This window comes from Lampris incognitus, chromosome 3 (genome assembly GCF_029633865.1).
Source record: "Lampris incognitus isolate fLamInc1 chromosome 3, fLamInc1.hap2, whole genome shotgun sequence".
In the NCBI taxonomy this organism is placed as follows: domain Eukaryota; kingdom Metazoa; phylum Chordata; class Actinopteri; order Lampriformes; family Lampridae; genus Lampris; species Lampris incognitus.
Genome location: NC_079213.1, coordinates 79170490 through 79176489, shown reverse-complemented (window position 1 = coordinate 79176489; position 6000 = coordinate 79170490).

The following is a 6000-nucleotide window of genomic DNA, read 5'->3' as shown; positions in this document are numbered from 1 at the left end:
ATGGCGATAAAGACAGAAAGAGAGAGAGCGAGAGAGACAGAGACAGAGATCATCATTTTCTCCTTACATGCATGCTCAATGACTGTCACACATTGTGACCTAAGTGCATAACACAAGATTTCATGACTCATTTCTACTTTTGGTGTCCTCTCCCTCACAAACATTCCCATAATTTTCATATGCCCAAGTGGATTATTTCTGGGAACTGAGCCCGGTACCTCTTTAGCTGACATTGCCCTCATATCAATCCGTCCAATGAACATCCCGAGCAGCATGCACCCGCGCCTTGCAGATTCCTCCTAAGCAATGAAGTGTGCACAACCACAGTCAGAACTCCTCTGTCCGTATGACAGATCTAATCCTCTTCCTTCAGATTTCTAACAGGAAAGTCTCTATTCAGACATGACCTCAGTCACATTAACCCCCTTTCTACTGTATGCCAAACCTGGCACTTAAACTTCTAGAGTTTATGGCCATTTCTACAGATTGGGTAAAGCAAATACCAGGATTATCCAAGAATGTAAGACCCACTACACAAGTTTTTACCGTGATTTATTGTGGAAAAATCTAAAAATGGCTGTTATCAATAAATAGCTAAAATAAATGAAAATAATCATAAAGACTTTTATTACAACTGGTCTTTGCCTGACAACCACCAATACATGTTTTAAGGCTGTTTTCGTGCTTACTAAGTATGTTTTTTATAGCCATGTATTTCTTATAATTATATGGTACTGTTACTTTCCACACCTTCGTTGTTTGGGTTAACTGGCAGGTGAAATAGCTTTGGGTCATGATAACTGGGAAATGAGTCATCTGGATATTTGTGATCACATCTGCCCATCTGGAAGTCTTCGTCAAGACCAGAATGCTAGCAGCCCTAACTCAGTTTCCATTCACACTGATGTAACGACGAAGCAAGACTGAGGAGCATTTATTTAGTGTAATATGTTCACATTCACAATCATAATGTCTGATAATATCATACACTTATCTTCATAGTTGGTTGGTACGTAGCAGAACCACTTTTTTTTCTCTCCATCTTTCTATAAACCTACTATTAAGTTTCCAGAGTAAATCACAAAGGCTTTTGGCCCACAAAGGAAATGTATTGCTGACAGGATCCCAAACGTCTTGCTATAATTTGAACCTTAATCCTAATATCAGAGTGGACTTAATCCCAGTAGATTAAACCAGACTACACATGGTCAGATTGAGGGTTTGACATGGCTTTAGGTGGCTGAAATCGGTGGATGTGCAGCATTTTTAGAGGGAGAAATTTTTGAGTCATTCAAAGTTAGAAATGATATATCACTGTTTCGATCATAAGATTCAAGACTTTTTTAGATCAACCCAGTTACAGTCATTTCTTCGAGAAAGATTTAAAGATCTCGTGCGTTTCTTTTCCATATTAACACGTTTTAATTTCAGCCGAGTCAAAACAGAGTCAGAAATTCTTTGAGATAATCTGTTGAGAAAGCTTAATGGTTGCTGATGTTGGTCTTTAGTTATACTCAAATGTGCAGGCGTAACGAGTCAATGCCGGGCCCCAATGCAAATTGGTCAAAGCGGGCCCCAGCCTGCCCATCACAATCAGACACGTAACATAACGTCGTGTCAGCGGTGAGTGAAAGACGTGAAAGCACACAGCTTTAAAACAACCAGCAACGGTGAATGCATTGCACAGTTGACGCCTAAATGAAAAGATTACTAGGAAAACAGACCGCCGTGCAATAGAAGAGGAGTCATAATAACAAGGCTGAGATAGCGCCTGCTTAACAAAATCTGGTGTCGGTGCACCATAACAGATGAAAACATAATCTGTGACGGCACACCCGCACATTGACAACATTATTCATGTCTGCACATAGGATTTACAAACACTAAACACAAGGGCGTAGGTTGAATATTAGTTAAATAAATAACAAATAAGTTCTACTTACATCATAGGGGCACTTTTCATTGTGTGAAGTCTTGAGCCTTCACCAGCTAGCTAACTCTTCTGTGTGGATTTTGCTATGCAGTAACACGCATGTCCATAATTACATACGGGCACACTTTGCACATTTTTTAACATACTGTATACCGTCGACTCAGTGCTCCAGATCTTTGACACGATAGTGGCGAGATAATTATCTCACCACTATCGTAACAAAGATCTCGGGTCCTAAATTGTTGCAGGCCCCAGTGCAGCTGCATTACCTGCTCACCTCAGCTCAGATGGCCTCACTTGGCTGTTGTCTGCTCACACCAAGTACTGCTTTCACTGCATCTCTCACACTCTCAGTATTCCCACCAACTACTATAACACCTCACAGCAGAATTATTTTTGCACAATCAAAAGAAACAAAAGACCCCAGAAACACCCTCTAACAGATGCAAGCAATGACACGCAAAAGCCTTTCCAAAGGGCAGCTCATAATGCCTTTTAATGGTCTTGTTTAACAAGCAAGGGAAGTGGTTTCCCCCCATTACCCACAAACCCCCAAATCTTGCTCAGCCAAGGACAGGGATATCCCAGAGTTCAATCGTAGCGGCATCAATCTTACAGCCCCGAAAGACATGTGCTTATTCAATAGAGTAGGATCAGCCAAGGTCTGGACCATGTCAGAGCTCACGAAACACACATCTTACAGCCAATGCTTTGCTGGTTCAGCCAAACCACTTGCGCTAAACTGAAATGCAAGCAGAACAACCCATCGTAATTGATGTTTTCTTGAGAGTGTCTCAACACCACTGAATAAATTCAACGATTCATCTGCATATTGTGTGGATTACCAGGGAGAAACTTCAAACACTGAGATGGCAATGTTCCCACACTGTTATTTGAATGTGCTCTATAGTGTGACAAAAGAATTACACACTGTAAAAAGACTGAGTTTGCAAAATGATGGGAAAAAAAACAAAAGCTGTGTGATGAGACCATAGAAAACATTTGAAAAGGCTATAGTCAAACCACTTTTTCATTGTTGTATCTAAGTTAATCCACACTCTTGGAAAGAATAAAATCTGCTAAGGCTGCAAAGGCTTCTCTCTAGGGAAAATGACAAATATAGATAGCCAGTACTAATTTCCAGTATCCATGTAAGGAACTTATGATTATAATTTGACAAAACCTGCAAAGGTCTATATTATATTCTAATTTTTTTCCAAAGATTAGTTGAAATATCTTGACATATGACACTGATGGCTGTAAATTGAACTTTCTATTCTTATGATCAACACATCAATAGCTTAAGGGGGTAGGACTAGAAAAATTCTTAACTTCTTCTTACCCTTTTTGAACATGATCTGTATTATTTGAGTTGCTTAATGGTTGCTTATATGTTGCTGATGAGTTTATTTGTTTTTATTGCTTATATTTTTCCTTTAACATGTTCAATAAAATTGATTGATTGAGTTTCCATTTCTGTCACATGGGTCCCAGAGTGCCTAGCGTTTCCCCCCAAAAATAGTTTATTTGATTTTTTTTCTGGTGCTATCAGGACCATTAGTTGCAACCTTTCACTTTCCAGAGTATTTATTGGATCGTTTATTGGGCTCCCGGAGGCACTGCTATGGAAGGCCAAACTACACATCACCACCTGCCGAGAAGAAAGGGGCATGGGTAAACTGATGTGTGGAATGTAAACTGATGATGGGATGAAGCTTGTAAGACTACGTGCCAGGTGGTATTGTGCCCAGGATGCTTCCAAAGCTTTTTCACTCATGGAACGACCCCTTGAAACAGACATTAAAGGGTTACATATTTTATACTTGTCCATTTTGAGATCGTGATTACAGAGCAAAATCCTTGAGACTTGCACATCAAACTTTGGTTTTGCAAAATTTGAAAAAAAAACGCGATTTACGTATTGAGCATTTGCGATTGCTCATGTATCCGAAGTTGGGATTCAGCTCATCATGTACTTTCATATACTGACAAGATTTATTGTGTTTTTCAGAGAAAATCAGATTAATCAAATGAAATCGTATATCAAACGTGTATTAGCTTTTTAAATGCTGCATAATGATTACATAAAATAATCAGGTAAGCAACAAATACACATATTACAAGTAGGTAAACATTCGGTACAGTTACGTACAATGTTACGGTGTATTAACCAGTAGATAAATGATAACAATGGTATTACACAGGTGGACAACTGGGATAAGGCCAATGTTGAAAAGGGCTAATAATTTAATACTCATCTCTCTCTCTCTCTCACTCACTCATTCACACACACACACACACACACACACACACACACACACACACACACACACACACACACAGTGTCCCCTACGAAGAACAACACCAATAGTATAATACAATTTTGGATTCAAGTATTCCTTATCAAATGGACCAAATTCCAGGCTGGTTCTTTTATGATAGAAGGAGTTTACAGATATTCCTAGGGTACTTCCCATTTCCCCAAGAACACCTAGTCAAGTCCTCCACCACCACCTCCTATTCTCTACGACTTGGAAATAGATGCCTGTGCCACCATGTTACCTGTTGGAGGTGAGAGAAGCTGCTTAGAAATGCTCCTGAGGTGCCTTTCAACAGAGGAAGCACAGGTACGTCCTACCAAGGAAGTGTTTTTTTGCTGTGATCAGGTCCAGATTCTCTTGTCATACTGAATATGAAAAACGTGGTAGATGAAGTACCAGCACTTAATGAAACCTCTAGCATGAATGTTGCAGATATAAGGCATAAATATGCCTTAAATATACATATGGTGGTGCCCTGTTAGACCATAACTTAAATAACCTGGCTGGCAACACTGCGGGTAATATGCTATCATGTCCTATTTCAGTCTCATTATGGACTAATTGAAACCATCGTTGTAAAGGACAGTGTTATGAGGGGAGGGCATATCTTAATTCCACAAGCAATGCCGTACGTGGCAAATCATTTCAAATGGGCCAACCAAAGAAATTAATTTACCAATGCAGGTGAAGAAAATGGCTCATCTATGAACACTGTTTAGCTAATCTAAAAATTCCCAACATTTTGATGTCAATTGTCTGCAGGTCTGTTTATTCTTCTTTCAGTTCTATATAAACTGCTACTCTGTGGTGAGACCTGAACTACTGAAATCCTGCGACAATCATCATTAGCTGAAAGGAGGGACAGAGTATGTCCTCCATCTGATCTAGGTTGGTGAACTAGTAACTGACCTGTGCTGCCTCCAAAAAGCAATGGGTGAATAGGAAGCATGTACCAATTGGTCTTGTTGGCCCTGACATGACAATTATCTTGCAGCCCTGGAGGAAGATGCAATGGGAGAAGGAGCTACTGTGAAAATGACCTTGCTGCCTCCAAGGCAATAACACGTACTCATTATCCGGCTACTGAGACAGACACAAAAGGTGAACAGCACTCAGTCTTTAGTACGAGAGTGTAATTTATCTTCCAATGTGCACGTCCCATATATCCTTATTGGGCGGGGGGGGGGGGGGGTAAAAAGTGTGCAAAACTGTATCTTAGGTGTGACTTGTCTCTACTCTACCTTCAAATTAATTGAAATAATATATCAAAAATATAAAATACATCAGCAAACACCACCGTGTAGTGCTTGCAATTTCCTATGGTGAATGATAAATCATCATCATCATTAGCAGTCACTCGGGGTTGAGTATGACCGTCCTCCCTCTGGGTCCCTCTGGGTCCTCAGGTAGGCGTAGAGGCCGATCTTGGAGCTGCATAATGGGAGAACACCTGCGTGAAACAGCTTTTTTGGGGGGGGGGGGATTTTTTTCCTCCTTTTTCCACCCAGTTTTTCTCCCCATCTGGCCAATTACCCCACTCTTCCAAGCCATCCCGGTCTCTGCTCCACCCCCTCTGCTGATCCAGGGAGGGCCTGCAGACTACCACATGCCTCCTCCGATGCATGTGGAGTCACCAGCCACTTCTTTTCACCTGACAGTGAGGGGTTTGCCAGGGGGACGTAGCACATGGGAGGATCATGCTATTCCCCTCAGCTCCCCCTCACCCCCCGAACGGGTGCTCAAACC